Source organism: Microplitis mediator, chromosome 6 (genome assembly GCF_029852145.1).
Source record: "Microplitis mediator isolate UGA2020A chromosome 6, iyMicMedi2.1, whole genome shotgun sequence".
Taxonomy (NCBI): domain Eukaryota; kingdom Metazoa; phylum Arthropoda; class Insecta; order Hymenoptera; family Braconidae; genus Microplitis; species Microplitis mediator.
The window spans coordinates 24,070,174-24,088,440 of NC_079974.1; positions in this window are offsets into that span (position 1 = coordinate 24,070,174).

An 18,267-nucleotide genomic window follows, 5' to 3' on the forward strand; every position below is an offset into this window, starting at 1 on the left:
ACGATACAATTACGGGGTAGTATCATAAATTACTTATTAACTGGGTCTGGCTCTTGTTATTTTAAATTAAATAAATAGTTAAATTGATGATCCGGATGACAATCGGTTCGCAATTGACTACCCGATGGAATAAATAATTAATTTAATTTAATTTAATGAAATTGTTTTTGAACGAAATCGAATCCCAGGTAACCGAGTTTAAATTTTTATTGGGGATCTGTCAATGGGTTGGCTGGAAGTTGAGCTCCAGTTGTAACAAAGCGAGTAAAAATAATTAACTCTGAGCAGAACTCGGAAATAAAATTTCAATTGGTAACTAAAGATTTACGGAGTGAGTGAGTTATTTAATCAGCGTTGGAAAACAAAGTTTTTATTTCCCATCTCATTCCGAGTTCTTAGATTGTGAAATGCGAAATGACTTTGTATTTAACATGTCCCTCTCTCTCTCTCTACCTCAGCTTGGTCTTAATCTATTTCAAGCAACATAGCATATCTAATTAAGTGAGATTTGTTGGACACTGTTGACGATCTTTCTTTTTTTATTTTTTTCTTTTTTTCTGTTCCCTGGCTCGGCTTAATGAAATTGCTCATAAGTAAAAATCGTTTCTATGGCAAGACGGCGACAGCGAGTGGACTGAGGGTACGAAGACAGTGAGCAAGCACACGACACCTATACCGAGGTCGAGCATACTTTCTAGGTAAATATCTTTTTAAAGTTATCTCTTGCTCGCCAAGAACTAGAAGTAAAAGAGAAAGAGGATGAAAAATAATAAGAAGATAAACGAAGACGGAACTGACGACAACCAAGAGACAGTGAAGCCAAAAAAAAATTTAATTGCTGACTATTTTAAAAGTGCTTCGTACTCTACAAAGACTTTTTTTATCGTAAAAATTACTTTTTAAGTTTACTACTTAGTAACTGATTTGAAATAGAAAACTATTGTCATTAAGTAAACAGAAAATCACTTGAATTGCGTGAAAAAATCGTGATAAATGCCATAAGAGCATTTCCCTTATAGGAAGAAACAATAGGCCCAAGCTCGGCCGAGGCTTGGCGCAAGACTTATTAACTCTGGGGAAAGCTTGAAATCCAAGCTTGGCCCAAGTCTGTCAAAGCATCGAAATGATAACACCCAGCCAAGCTTGAGTGACAGTGTTGTGCCAAGACTGCATCTTAGTATTGGCCCAATAACCAATGCCAGTATTGTGCCAAGATTGCATCTAAGTATTGGCCCAATATCGAGAGCCAGTATTGTGACAAGACTGCTGCTAAATAAGCACCTATGCTTATTAAAAATAAATTTAAAAAAAAAAAATATTAGTAGACATGTGCGTGATGGTAACATATGGAAATAAATTTGTACACAGAGAAATCAGGTGGATCGATGAATCTAATTTTTTTTTGCATTTGCTGGGTCTCGAACCTGGTCCTTCATGGCTGCTAGGCAAGCGTCTTATCCACTAGGCTGTTACGCTATTCACAGAAGCCAGGGGTTTTTAGGTACCAGTTGTTATTTAGAATGGCAAACCAAGGCTTGTCACTTGAGTATTGGCTGAACCTTGCCCCAAGACTAGCAAACCAAGGCTTGTTACTTGTATAATGGCTGAACCTTGTCCCAAGACTGGCAAACCAAGGCTTGTCACTTGAGCATTGGCTGAACCTTGTCCCAAGACTGGCAAACCAAGACTCGTCACTTGAACGTTGGTCGGATCTCGGACCAACCTTGGGAGGCCGAGCCTCGGTAGCCCAGTATTGTGCCAAGACTGGCCCCGTTGACAATATTTTTTTTCCTACAAGGGAATTCCTCGTAAAAAATTGAATGAATTTTTCTAAGCCCTTATAGTTTCTGGGCTCAATAAGGGCGCATAATTATTTATGAGACCTTGTGGCTTTTGCGACGCGAAAATATTAATCAATAGACATCAGTATGCGTCAACACAGCACTAACTGATAACTCGCGGGCATGACGAGTAAATTTACTTTCCCGGACACGCTCCTTCTCGTAGGGGGTCAGCTCCACATTTGAACCTATTCAAGAATTCATTACGTCCGATTCTACTCTACTCAGCTGCACACAGCTTCTGGTACGGGTGATTTACGTGGTTGCAAAATCACTAGCACAAGTTCTAACACGAGAACCAGTATCCGTATTAGTGCCAGCAATCTCCAACTGTCCCGGCATGAAAACATTATATTGAGTATTCAGGTCTTGCAACGACGAGCAACTTTATTTTTCCGAGATTGCCTGGCAATCATCAGCTAGAATAAAATCACTCTCTACTTTTTATTCAACCCAAATATTTATACGCACGTAAATTAATTATTGGTGAATAATAAAATGATAAAAGTAAAAGAGATAAGAGAGCTTGAATTACTAATGATTACAATGTAAATAGCCTCGAGTCTTCCGGAAGATCCACAGTATAGCATTGTCCACCCGGCTATTATAAGTATAAAGTCTGTGTTTACTTCCGCTGGAGTACCGGATATTTACCGGAAGTCATGAGAACAGAAAAGTGGATAAATTTATCTATTTCCTTGTTTATATTTATCATTACTATCAATTCAATCGTGTGAGTGTGTGCGTGTGTGTGTCAGGAACAAGTGGAAGGGGTCAGAGTATCGATTGGAAATAGTATTTTGAACTGCAGATAGTTATAGCGATAGTAAATATTGTTGGAGAATATGTACGACTTAACGGAGAGACAAAACGATCTGTTATGGAGGCAGGAAGTTAACAAACATCTAAATCCTCACAAGCACAACACACTGTAAATCTCGGACTAATTTCGAGCTACGAAAAACTGGCTGTAAGCCAAAAATTCTAAAAAACTTTACAACCGAGGGATGAATAAACGAGTTGCTGTTATATAGATACTGTGTTATTATATATGCTTTGAATTTTGGTTTGGTGGTGAAAAATCGCTCGAGGCCGTAGATGTCACGTTTATTTTTCAAACTATCCGTCCCTAGTCTCCTATTGATCCGTTTTTTGTCTTTGAATAAATTATATTGGGGATGATGTTAAACTTTAATTGGATTAAGTCGGTTGTCTTGCCAGATAATATCCTTAATTTTATTTATATCCATCTTTGGGGCAAAATGAGTCATCAAAATTAAAAAATTTATCGTTAAAACTTTTAAGCGATCCACTTTTTTCTGTCCGTTTTGTTTCCTCGTACTAAAGTTTTCGGTAAAAATACTAAAGATCCTCATTCCCCTATTTATTTAAATTGTTTTAGGCAATTTCGAGATACCAAAGGACCAATTACAAGTGGATTTAAGTAGGGAAGTTTATAGTGATTCTGTTGGCTCAACCGGCTAATGTTTAATTTGCTAACCTTTAGCCCAATTAAACAGACAAATAGAAGGTTATTATTCCCTCCCAGTAAATTAAATAAATATAAATTGATGTAAATTATTTTATTGGGACGATAACAAAGAATATACGGAAAGAAAATTATGGGAAGTTTTCCTATGCATTATGGGAATGGTTCCCATAATGGTATGGGAATAGTACCTAAACTACTATAGGAATGGTTCCCATATATTATGGGAACCATCCCCATAATAGTATGAGAATGGTTCCCATAATATTATGGGAATGGTTCCCATACCATTATAGGAATGGTTCCCATAATATTATAGAAACCATTCCCATAATAGTATGGGAATCATTCCCATACTATTATGGGAATGGTTCCTATATTGGTATAGAAACTATTCCTATAATATTATGGGAACTATTCCCATAATGTTATGGGAACCATCCCTATAATATCATAAAATTTTTTTTTTGCACAATAGTGTAGAAATTTCCCAAAATTTGAATTTTCTTGAATGTTTTGTGCTGACAAAAAATTCTTGTTAAAAATTTTAATGTTTTTTTGCCAAATACGATTTTTTTTTTCAATGATTGAATTTTTGTTTTTATGTTTAATAATATTTCTGTGTATTGTAGAAGTGATTACCACACTTCTTTAAATTTATTTTTTCATGATAATATGGGAACCATTCCCATAATATTGTGGGAATGGTTCCTATAATAGTATGGGAACTATTCCCATAATATTATGGGAATGATTCTCATAATGGTATAGGAACCATTCCAATTGCATTATGGGAATGATTCCCATAATATTATAGGAATGATTCCTATAAATTATAGGAACCATTCCTATAATTATAGGAACCATTCCTATAGTGTTATGGGTATCATTCCCATAATTATAGGAACTATTCCTATAATTATGGGAAACATTCCTATAATTATAGGAACTGCTCCCATAATTTATGGTCGTAATTCCTATGATGGTATAGGAAAAAATTTCACAGAATTATGGGAACCGCTGCCATAATTTTCTTTCCGTGTAGAGCAAATATTTTCGATTAGTAAACAACAATAAAATTTTCTCGGCTTACAACAGCGACAATTTGACGCGAGTATTCCGATAACGCCAATAAATGTTCTGCTGTTAAATTCTCTAGGGCAAACGCATTATCTCATTTCAAAGTGACGGCTGATAATAATAATTCGAATCACAAAAGTGATTTAAAAATTATTTTATAAAAATTCAGTGGAATCCAGGGCATTGTAAGTAAAAATAGTGTAATAACGCGGATTAAACTGCGGAGTAATCTAATCGGACAGAAGGCGCTTTAGCAATTGAAGCCAGAGCCACGTTTTAAAGGATAAAGGATAAGGGTATGGAGTCTAGTGTCTAGAGTGTAGGATGTAGAGTGTCTTATTCTCAGTAGGGCACGATGTGGTGCCTTACACTGAGGGAAAATGGTGAGTTATTATCTGGTGGTAACAGAAGGCCGTGATGTATATACCTCGCCCCAAGTTAGGCCCAAAGTATTTATCCTCAGCAATAGCAACTCCGATTAAAGTTAACTCTCTGGCACTTATCTCTCCCTCTCGCCCTTCTAGCCCCTTTTGCTGGTTCTCTGTCTATCTATCTATCTTTTCAGCTCTCCAGACAACTACGGTTAAACTTATAATCACGTCGAGCTCGAGACTTGCCGACAAAGACAAACGAGAAAATACAACTCGCAGTCTAGACTTTTGCAGAAAATAACCATCACCGTTTGCACGAAATGAATTAACTATTAAATGCTCTATAGCTTGCGACTGTAACCAATAATAATAATATAATGAAACAACAGTAGAATAATAAACGGATATGCTTTTAATTTAATCTAAAATAATAAACACAATTAGGGGAGGGTGGGGCAGAGCGGCCCCCCTGAAATTTTGATCAAAAAAAAATTTTTTTTTTTTTTGACTAACTACTATAAATCCGATATGTTTGCGCATTTTTACCCCTACGCATGACATTTGGGGCAAAATGGACAAGCCCGAAATTTTGAAAAAGTGATTTTTTCATATTTTTATCGTCAAATTAAAAAAAAATAATTATAATTCCACATTTCTAGCCCTACGCATAACACCTGGGGCAAAATGGACCAGCCGAAACTTCCGAAAAAATTATTTTTTCATATTTTTCGGCCGTTTCTTTATGTAAGAGGCAAATTTGGTCACTAAAAATTTATAAAAATTAAATTTTTTTTTTTAGTTGATAAATTTTTGAAATAAAGTTAAATTATAGAATTGATTTTTTTTTTTTTAAATAACAATTAGTAATTAAGGTAATCGAGAGTGAACGATTTTTTACGCTTTAAAAAATTTTTTTCGAGTAATATAAAACCAAAAATAGTTGTCAAGAGAAAGAAATACATTCTTAATGATGAAAACAATTTAAAAAAAAAAAAAACGAAAAAAAAAATTTTTTATCACTTTTTGGAGGGGGGCCGCTCTGCCCCACAAAAAAAAATTTTTGTTTTCAGAATTTTGGCAAAATGTCCATAAATTTGTTCGAAATAGGACAAAAGTAAAGTGATCTTATGGTTGAGAGCCACAAAAAATAATAATTGGCTTAGGAGGGCCGCTCTGCCCCACCCTCCCCTACTTAAAACAAAGAACATGTTGTTTTTATTTTTGTCCATTCCTTTATTGGGTCCAATCATAATTAGGAATATTTAATGCCATCGAATGTAAAGCAAGTAACGTGTATACTAAAACAATATTTAGTATGTACATTTATAAATGGCTTTAAATAATTAACTTGATGAGTGATTGTTATTCGGCAGTGGCGAGCGTGAAACCAACAAAATGAGAAAAAATTTTTAGGTATGAAGAGAAGTGGGGGAGGTGTCAGGGAGAGAAAGGGTAAAGTTTGTCGCGCGAGTACCGTCAACACGGTGAGCGCGAAATGAATTAATAATAACCTCGGCGGCGGTGGTGGCGAATTTCCCAGGTGACGTTTCATGTGCTGTAGTTATAAATACGCTTACAATAATTATTATCACCTGCGACGGTCGCGGAGCCGCAAGCCTGACGAATGCTGCTATGCTGTAATTAATTAAATCATGTGGTGTAAAAATTAGGCGAGAGTATAATCCGATTGAGATCCACGTGAATACGTTGGGTTTTTAATAATTTCTGTAGCTTATTAAATATTTTTCTCTCTAAACCAGAATTAATTACACGGCTTGTAATATTAATTAATCAATTTTAATAAGCACTTGCTGCTTAATAACCTGAGTAATTTTATAATTCAAAGTTATTAATTTGCTGACAAAATTATTTAATTTTTTTCATTTTAATAATTAAAGCTGTGTCAAAGTCGTCTGCTCCGAACATTCAGCTGAAATCGCTGCTTAAATAATTTAAGTCTTCGTCATAAGATCACTCCCTGATTGACATGGAAATATGTAAATATTTTAGATCCTAACGTAATTACAATTAGGTAATTTTATAAAAAATATAAGAAAAAAAAAAAGGAACACGGAAAGAAAATTATGGGAAATTTGCTATGCATTATGGAAATGGTTCCCATAATGGTATGGGAATAGTACCTATACTACTATAGGGATGGTTCCCATATATTATGGGAACCATCCCCATAATAGTATGAGAATAGTTCCTATACCATTATGGGAATGGTTCCCATATTGGTATAGGAACTATTCCTATAATATTATGGGAACTATTCCCATAATGGTATGGGAACCATCCCTATAATATCATTAAATTATTTTTTTGCACAATAGTGTAGAAATTTCCCAAAATTTGAATTTTCTTGAATGTTTTGTGCTGACAAAAAATTCTTGTTAAAAATTTTAATGTTTTTTTGCCAAATACGATTTTTTTTTTCAATGTTTGAATTTTTGTTTTTATGTTTAATAATATTTTTGTGTATTGTAGAAGTGATTACCGCACTTCTTTAAATTATTTTTTTCATGATAATATGGGAACCATTCCCATAATATTATAGGAATGGTTCCTATAATAGTATGGGAACTATTCCCATAATATTATGGGAATGATTCCCATAATGGTATAGGAACCATTCCAATTGCATTATGGAAATCATTCCCATAATATTATGGGAATAGTTCCCATAATATTATGGGAATAGTTCCCATACTATTATAGGAACCATTCCCATAATATTATGAGAATGGTTCCTATAATATTATAGAAAGTATTCCTATAAATTATAGGAACCATTCCTATAATTATAGGAACCATTCCTATAGTGTTATGGGTATCATTCCCATAATTATAGGAACTGTTCCTATAATTATGGGAAACATTCCTATAATTATAGGAACCGCTCCCATAATTTATGGTCGTAATTCCTATGATGGTATAGGATAAAATTTCACAAAATTATGGGAACCGCTGCCATAATTTTCTTTCCGTGAATCTGACAGTTGAAAATTAATTTTATTTTCTTTAAAAATAATCGATAAATAAAAATTTCAGATATCAATTGCATTATTCTCAGCGTCCCATTTTGCTTGGCCGTCTCCTCAGTTGATCAATAAAAGTACCAACGGAAACTGAAAATAATATCATATCTGAATAATCAAATGTATATTTTAGTGGTCTTTAAAATACTTTTACTACATCTGAAAATTTATTTAAAAGTCTTATCTATTATCTATAGCAATTCACGTCCTTTCACGGATCATTTAATTCAGCGCCGCTGTCTCGCCGGGAAATTTTATTTTTATTTGTGTCATACTCACAATAATAAAAGTATTTAAATAGCTTGACAATATCGATAAATAATATTTTTCACTTGTCAATAAAAGTCTCATTTATAAATAGAATTTTTTTTTTTTCTCGGAATAATAAAGTAGTTATTTATTAATAGAGTAAATAAATTTTATTTCATGGAGATTTCATAAGGAAGCTTGAGGCTGAGGAGATTGAGGTTGAGGTATAAAATAAAAATACTGAAAATGGGTATTATTATATTTATGAGTAGCAACAACAACACACTTAGGAACGTTTCCTTAGCGGCTTACAGTGCATAACAAAGGGGGTTAAATCGTGGCTAAGATATTACGAAGCACCTCGTAAAAGTCTATTTAACGAGCCACAAAATCGTTGGTGTTCAACCCCGGTAGCCTCATAATTTTGTGGTCTTTCCGCAAAACCGCTGAGTCTATAAGTAATTGAGGATATTCAATTTTTTTCACTCTTGTAAGTAAACAGAAAAAACAAAGCGTTAATTTTATAAGCGAAAGAGCGAGCGGCCCAAAGGAAAATGTCGAAATTTTGCTCAAAAAAAATTTTATTTCAAGAGTTTAAAGTTTTCGAGTTACAGGAACTGTACACGGAAAGAAAATTATGGCAGCGGTTCCCATAATTTTGTGAAATTTTTTCCTATACCATCATAGGAATTACGACCATAAATTATGGGCGCGGTTCCTATAATTATAGGAATGGTTCCCATAATTATAGGAATAGTTCCTATAATTATGGGAATGATACCCATAACACTATAGGAATGGTTCCTATAATTATAGGAATGGTTCCTATAATTTATAGGAATACTTTCTATAATATTATGAGAATCATTCCCATAATGCAATTGGAATGGTTCCTATACTATTATGGGAATCATTCCCATAATATTATGGGAATGGTTCCCATAATATTATGGGAATGGTTCCCATATTATCATGAAAAAATTAATTTAAAGAAGTGTGGTAATCACTTCTACAATACACAGAAATATTATTAAACATAAAAACAAAAATTCAAACATTGAAAAAAAAAATCGTATTTGGCAAAAAAACATTAAAATTTTTAACAAGAATTTTTTGTCAGCACAAAACATTCAAGAAAATTCAAATTTTGGGAAATTTCTACACTATTGTGCAAAAAAAAAATTTTATGATATTATAGGGATGGTTCCCATAACATTATGGGAATAGTTCCCATAATATTACAGGAATAGTTCCTATACCAATATGGGAACCATTCCCATAATGGTATGGGAACTATTCTCATACTATTATGGGGACCATTCCCATAATGCATATGAAAACTTCCCATAATTTTCTTTCCGTGTAGGGAAACATGAGTACTTAAAAAAATTTTTTTAAATGAATCATCTTACTCTGCCCTACGTAAATAAATGTCGAGGCATCAAATAAACAGATAATCGATTGAATTAAAAATGTAAAGTCATCGCGGTAGAGTGAAAGTAAAAACTCTGGAAATATTATCGACTTGAGTGTAATCGAGTATCCAAAGTTTTTTTTATCAAAGAATGGATTTAAAATTTAAATAAAAGTGTAAACTCATACGGTCTCAGAATTTGTATAAAAAAAAAAAAAAAAAATATGAAACATAAACGGGTTTTGTTAAGTTTCGATTTAAAAGTTCGGAAAAGAAAGGTGAGTGCATTTTAAAATATCTTGAGAGCTTAGTTCGATTTGGTTGTTGTTCCTCTTGCATAAACAGCACACGTCTTTCATAGCTATAACCATCTTGTCGTGAAAAGTTTTTTAAAGATTCGGTAAACAGTCCAGCACACAACAGCGCAAGTATCAGCTCGGTCGCCAGTCTGACTGCAAGCGACATATTCCACTGACAGGCACGAAAACTTGTCTACAATGTACCAACTACCAAGCATTCCGCATCAACTCTCCTCGACTCGCGTACAGCTTTTAAACAATAAAAACTTACTGTGAATTATTTATTTTAAAACGAAATCATGACCCCGGCTCGAGTGTAACAACTCGACAATCACATGAACGTTGAGATCAATTTAAACTTTTAATTGAGAATAAAATAAAATAAATCTAACAAACTCGTGTCTGGTTGTTTAGATTAATTAGCAGCTGGAAATTCATAATTTATAATTTAATTTAAAGACATTGTAAATCAAGTTCGACCTGAATATGAAGAACCAGTAGCGAGGATGCAAAGATTAGTGCGCTGAGTAATTACTAATTACAGTATAGACACCAGAAATATAACGAGGAATAGACGTGGATTATATACTGTACAAGTGTATATAATTTTATGCATGCATGCATGAGTGTGTGTTGATGTGTGTCGATGTGTGTTCATGTGTTTATATGTGTGTATGTAGTTGAGTGCATAAGGATGGAGTTTAGTTTAAGACCGAAACTCAAACGACGGTACAAATTTAGCGGAGCTGGCAAGTGGCGCAGTCTGAATTCATAAACGATGCACACTCGACGGATAAGATCTTTCCCGTGGGAGAGCACAGAAAGAGCATTCTCAAGGCCCTCATGATAATAATGTGAATAAAGCTCAAAGCGTGGATGTTTATAACAGCTCTCAGCATTTATTGTTTAACAATATCTTTAAAAGTTTAACAATTTAAATTTATAATACTTTATTACAGCAAACTCAAGTATGAGGAGTGAGAGCGGGAGTAGGGACCAAAGTGGAAAAAGGAAAGAGGGGAGAGGGAGGGGGAGGTAACGAGTAAAAGTGAGTAAAGCTTAATTAATCATTTACAGGCATCGCTGGGAAAGATTTGACGACGCTTTCCTCGGATCTTTGACTAACTGGGAAACGTTTTCGGAATAATTATTCACGTATAATTTTACGACACAAAGGGATGAGTGCGTTGAGAATATAAAGCGAACGAGTGCAGACATGTTTTGCATCTGGATACGCGATTTAAAAGATCTCTTTGGCTGCCGGAGCCTGTCTGCACGACAGAGTAGTCTAGTGCTTAGTTTTGCTCCAGACTTCTCTGCCAAGAGAACAACCAAGTGGTTAAAGGGTGTCGGCGTAGATTAAATCCCGCACAAAAGGCACGTGAGGGAGTTGCTTGGGAAAATTGCTATAAAATCTCACGTCGTTAGCTTACTTGCCGTCATAATCTTGTCGACGGCAAGCCCGTTTGTTCTTTCTGATAGAATCAGAGACTAACTGAGTGCGTCTCGAGGCCTAGTTGTCGTTAATTCACGACTACTTTAGACTCGATTCAAATTTTTACAGTTACAAATGGGAAAATTGTATTAATAAAAATTAAAAAAAAAAAAAAAAAATTTTATGAACTTTGATTATGAGTTGCAATTCACACGTCACAATTTTTTTCGAGTAAAAATAATAATTAATTGTTGATACACTAAAAGAAAATTATGGCAGCGGTTCCCATAATTTTGTGGAATTTTTTCCTATACAATCATAGGAATTACGACCATAAATTATGGGAGCGGTTCCTATAATTATAGGAATGTTTCCCATAATTATAGGAATACTTCCTATAATTATGGGAATGGTTCCTATAATTATAGGAATGGTTCCTATAATTTATAGGAATACTCTCTATAATTATGGGAATGATACCCATAACACTATAAGAATGGTTCCTATAATTATAGGAATGGTTCCTATAATTATAGGAATGGTTCCTATAATTATAGGAATGGTTCCTATAATTTATAGGAATACTCTCTATAATTATGGGAATAATACCCATAACACTATAAGAATGGTTCCTATAATTATAGGAATGGTTCCTATAATTATAGGAATGTTTCCCATAATTATAGGAATGGTTCCTATAATTATAGGAATGTTTCCCATAATTATAGGAATACTTCCTATAATTATGGGAATGGTTCCTATAATTATAGGAATGGTTCCTATAATTTATAGGAATACTCTCTATAATTATGGGAATGATACCCATAACACTATAAGAATGGTTCCTATAATTATAGGAATGGTTCCTATAATTATAGGAATGGTTCCTATAATTATAGGAATGGTTCCTATAATTATAGGAATGGTTCCTATAATTATAGGAATGGTTCCTATAATTATAGGAATGGTTCCTATAATTATAGGAATGGTTCCTATAATTATAGGAATGGTTCCTATAATTTATAGGAATACTCTCTATAATTATGGGAATGATACCCATAACACTATAAGAATGGTTCCTATAATTATAGGAATGGTTCCTATAATTATAGGAATGTTTCCCATAATTATAGGAATGGTTCCTATAATTATAGGAATGTTTCCCATAATTATAGGAATACTTCCTATAATTATGGGAATGGTTCCTATAATTATAGGAATGGTTCCTATAATTATAGGAATGGTTCCTATAATTATAGGAATGGTTCCTATAATTTATAGGAATACTCTCTATAATTATGGGAATGATACCCATAACACTATAAGAATGGTTCCTATAATTATAGGAATGGTTCCTATAATTATAGGAATGTTTCCCATAATTATAGGAATGGTTCCTATAATTATAGGAATGTTTCCCATAATTATAGGAATACTTCCTATAATTATGGGAATGATACCCATAACACTATAGGAATGGTTCCTATAATTTATAGGAATACTCTCTATAATATTATGGGAATCATTCCTATAATTTATAGGAATGGTTCCTATAATTTATAGAAACCATTCCCATAAATTATAGGAACCATTCCCATACTATTATAGGAACCATTCCTATAATATTATGGGAATGGTTCCCATATTATCATGAAAAAATAAATTTAAAGAAGTGCGGTAATCACTTCTACAATACACAGAAATATTATTAAACATAAAAACAAAAATTCAAACATTGAAAAAAAAAATGGTATTTGGCAAAAAAACATTAAAATTTTTAACAAGAATTTTTTGTCAGCACAAAACATTCAAGAAAATTCAAATTTTGGGAAATTTCTACACTATTGTGCAAAAAAAAATTTCATGATATTATAGGGATGGTTCCCATAACATTATGGGAATAGTTCCCATAATATCATAGGAATAGTTCCTATACCAATATGGGAACCATTCCTATAATAGTATGGAAATGATTCCCATATCATTATGGGAAACATTCCCATAATGGTATGGGAACTATTCTCATACTATTATGGGGATGGTTCCCATAATATATGGGAACCATTCCTATAGTAGTATAGGTACTATTCCCATACCATTATGGGAACCATTCCCATAATGCATAGGAAAACTTCCCATAATTTTCTTTCCGTGTATTTAGTTATTTCAAATGAAAAAAAAATAAAATTATCGAGTAAAATAATTTTTCCAATTAATCCATTAATTTGTAAAAATAAAAGTGATTTATTTTTCCATGACATAAATAGAATAATAATAAAACTTTGAATCATAAATATTTATTTGTTTGCGTTACCATATTTTGATATTCGATATAAATTTTTAAAACAATATGACCATATAACTAATTACACCAGTAACGTGAATTGTATATTAAATAATAGTGTATGAGTAACCAAATCGAGATGGAAATGAACCAATCATTACATATTGAATATTCAACATCAGAAAAACTAAAAAAATTTCAACAGCACTTTGCATGCAGGATCAATTGTCACCTTTCTATCTTTTGTAGATCACATTTTTATTGTCTAAAAAAGAAAAAAAATGAAAAAAAAAAAAGAACTCATGCATTATTCAGCGCATAAAAATATCAGTAACTTTAAAATTCAAAATTTATTTGAATTAATTAAATCACTCTCCAAATATTTCCCTTTTAATTATCAGATATCCGCATTTCATCAAACAATAATTAATTATCTGTTCTCTTTGACAATAGATTTAAATAAACCGAGTTACATTTATTATTTTTATAAACTAAATGCTACATGTCAATTAATTATTCGTTCAAATACGCACCCAGCGTCACACGAATCCAATATCACGGACATATTAAATTCTCTGAGGTATTTTCGATGTGAAATAGTTTTAATAAAGTACTATTGGTATTTAGGGCATTACAAATTTGAATTATTGATAATTGGTACACATTGAGTTGTTCATAATCATTCAAATATTTGACTGTATTTGATAATGAAAAAATTTGAATTAAAATAAATTAATTTTGTTATTACAATTTGGTTATTTATTTATTTCGCGTGCCAAATGCCAAAAAGGGCGTTTCACAGCAGTTAGATAGGGTTCCATGCCAAAAGGGTGTATAAAAAAATTTTTTTTGTCATTCTTTTTAGAATCGCTCAAAACGTAAAGATCTGCAGAAAAAAAATTTTTTACGCACTATCGCCAAAAGGGCGTATATCTTTAGATCTTTGTATCTTTGTATCTAAAGATATACGCCCTTTTGGCTTTGGAAATTTTTTTTTTATTTTTAGGCTTAGAACATGTTTACAAAACGATTGGCACCAAAAACAAAAAAATTATACGCCCGTTTGGTTCTTCAAAGCCAAAAGGGCGTAGGGGAGGGTGGGGCAGAGCGGCACCCCTGAAATTTTGACAAAAAAAAAATTTTTTTTTTTTCGACTAATTGCTATAAATCCGATATGTTTGCGCATTTTTACCCCTACGCATGACATTTGGGGCAAAATGGACAAGCCCAAAATTTTAAAAAAGTGATTTTTTCATATTTTTATCGTTAAATTATAAAAAAAATTATTATAATTCTACATTTCTAGCCCTACGCATAACACCTGGGGCAAAATGGACCAGCCGAAAGTTCCAAAAAAATTATTTTTTCATATTTTTCGGCCGTTTCTCTACGTAAGAGGCAAATTTGGTCACTAAAAATTTGTAAAAATTAAATTTTTTTTTTTAGTTGATAAATTTTTGAAATAAAGTAAAATTATAGAATTGATTTTTTTTTTATTAAATAACAATTAGTAATTAAGGTAATCGAGAGTGAACGATTTTTTACGCTTTAAAAAATTTTTTTCGAGTAATATAAAACCAAAAATAGTTGTCAAGAGAAAGAAATACATTCTTAATGATGAAAACAATTTAAAAAAAAAAAAACGAAAAAAAAAATTTTTTTTATCACTTTTTGAAGGGGGGCCGCTCTGCCCCACAAAAAAAAAAAAAATTTTTTAGAATTTTGGTAAAATGTCCATAAATTTGTTCGAAATAGGACAAAAGTAAAGTGATTCTATGGTTGAAAGCCACAAAAAATAATAATTGGCTTAGGGGGGCCGCTCTGCCCCACCCTCCCCTATAACTTTTATACGCCCTTTTGGCATTTGGCACGCGATTTATTTATTAAATAAATATATGAGTTGGAAAATTTAAGTTAATTTTGGTATTTTATTATCGATCTGTGTTATGATGACCGGGGAATATTTAAGGTTTCGTAAATCCCGAGGGTTCAGACAGATTTCATTAAAGTTTTTATCAGGATTCAGTCGGATAATTTTACCAAAGTTGTTTGTTATTTTATTTATAATAATTATGATTAAATATGTATACATATATATTAAATTATAGTTAGTATGATGATACGTGAGCGCGAGCGTGTGCAAGTACAAGGAAAGCCACTTGACAAAAACTATAATAAAGTCACACGTACGTGCTTTCTGAGTTGGGTTCCATTTTAAATGCTGGACGTATAGTACACGAGAAATAAAAAAATCTAAAAAGAAAAATCTTGGGTTTGATGTAAAAAAAGTTTACTCTCTCATATATACTCGTGGACGGGTATAGGACTCTTAAATAAAATATTTTTCACTCATGTTAATTTTATTCGTGAATTGAACGTCGACAGAAGTGGAGATTTTTTTATAAAAAAAAAATAATAATAATAATAATGATACAAAATATTTCCATTTATATGTATAATTTCCGGCGGTAAAAAAATATAAATGTACTTTGTTATTTTACTCACGTATGAAAATTTTTTTTCGCTTGAATTTTAATCGAATTTTTGATGTTTTTCAGGCAAAAAAATAACAATAATTTAAGTGCTTGTAAAAAATAATATGCATTTTTAAAAGTTATGACGCATCAAGGAAATTAAAAAATTTTTTTGTTATTTGAATTATTACTCCTTTGATATTTTTTACTGGGACTAATCATGCAATAGTCACAAATAATCAATTTGATATCGGTAAGAAAAAAAAAATTTTATTAATCGATTGACGAAATAATCTTGTGGAACAGGACCTAGACAAACGAAATAAATTGATTAAAGTAATGGATAGTTATTAAAAAAAAAAAAAGATAAATGGCGGTAGCTATCAGAGCAACAATTATTGCTCAACTTATTATTCATCCAGCCGTACCACGTAATCCACTTAAGATAAAAACAAGACAAAGAACCTAAAGGATTATTAATAATATCACATAAATAATAGTAAAAAATAACAATAATGATAACAATAACCATAATGAAAATAATAATAAGACAGGAGCAGAAAAAATAGAAATAAGGATTTTTTCCAGGCAGGTTCCCCCGGGCAGAGAAGTATGAATAGCTCCTAAGAGGCCGGTGATAATGCGACGGAAACTCCTTGTCATCTCTCCGAAAAAAAGAAAAGAAAAGAAACGAAAAAAAAAAAAAACTAACAAAGGCGAGAACGGACAAAGGTGATCGAGTACGAATGCTCGAAATAAAAATTTATCTTTATTATTTTCAACGGTTGTCTTATCCACATAAAACAACTACGATATTTGTCGTCATAGCAATAAATCTACTTTTCCAGACGCACCGAGCAGAGGAAAGAACTCGACAAGGGTGAGTATCAATTACACGGTAAACCCACACCCACTTCTACACCCACACCCACATCCACACCCGCGAGGAGTTTCGGGGAAATTCATGTAGTAAGTCAACTCGAGACACTGAAACTCGGTGCGAACAATGCCTGGAGGTCGCCGGTGCTTTAATTTGCATATGAATTGGAGGACTGTAGAAATCTCTCTAGAAACTGCATTGAAGGGGGGAGGGATACACAAGGAGAGGCAACGATAGGCCAGAGTAAGTGAGAACGGGAATCGAGACTATGGTGGATCTGGTCTGTTCTCGTTCCTGTTCCCAATTCCTATTCCCTATCCCCTGATGGCAATCATGATAGTAAACCGTCGGATAGTTCGAATTACTCTGTACTCCATACTCTGTACTCTGCACTTGCCACTAAAGGCACTCTGCTCTAACTGAATTCGACACTCTCCGAATGTCCTCTCTTGCAAGGTATGTCCTTAAATTACGACTTAATTAAAGTGCAATTACAATTCGGTACGTTCTCCTTTTCGAGCAGACGTAGACAGACTGCCGGTTCGTGGATACTTCGGCAGCATCCGAAACCGGGTTTTCAACCACCGACATCCGTAAGAGTTTTACCATATCGCACCCTCTAGGAATTTCACCAACAAGATGATGATCATGACCTACAACTACTTAGATCTAAACTCTGCAGTTCTGTGTGGTGACGCGAGTTCTGTCCTCGAACCACTGCTCCAAGAAAACTATCCGACAAACAGAACTATTCATCTCTATCGTCCAACCAGTTTGTATCCAAACCCATATATATATATATATGAATCTACTAAGTTTGTGGAAATTTATCAAGATAATGCGAATTCCAAGATAACGTATGGCGACATCTAGCAATTTGAATCAGTTGCCTACACAGTGTTACTAATTTTTTTCTTACAAACTGCTTAGTACTTTATCATGCGTGCATGATGTCATGTTTATTTATTTATTTAAAAACACAACTTGTAGCAGGTTAATTCGACAATAACAATAAATGTCTGCTGAGGAGATTTGTAGAGGTATGCTAATTTTTTATTTCTATCTGTCCCCCTGGAATATTATTATTCTATTTCGCATTTACATTTTTTCTTGCTCTTTATTATTGTTATTTACTATATATTTATGCTTTCTTATCCGCATTACGCGGATTGGATACCGTTGCCGTTGACGTTGACATCCAAAAGCTTGTTGTAAAAAATATGAAAAGTAAAATGACCCGTATAAATATGTCCTCTGTAGCTACAGAGCTAAAGCATGAAATTAAGCTCTCGTATTTTATTTTCTTTAGGTCTCGCTTTTCCGTAGCACCAGCCTGCAACTCGGAAGCTACTTTTTTTTTTAGCTTTAGTCCGGTTCAGCATTAGAGTATAATAATATCTAGAATCCAGA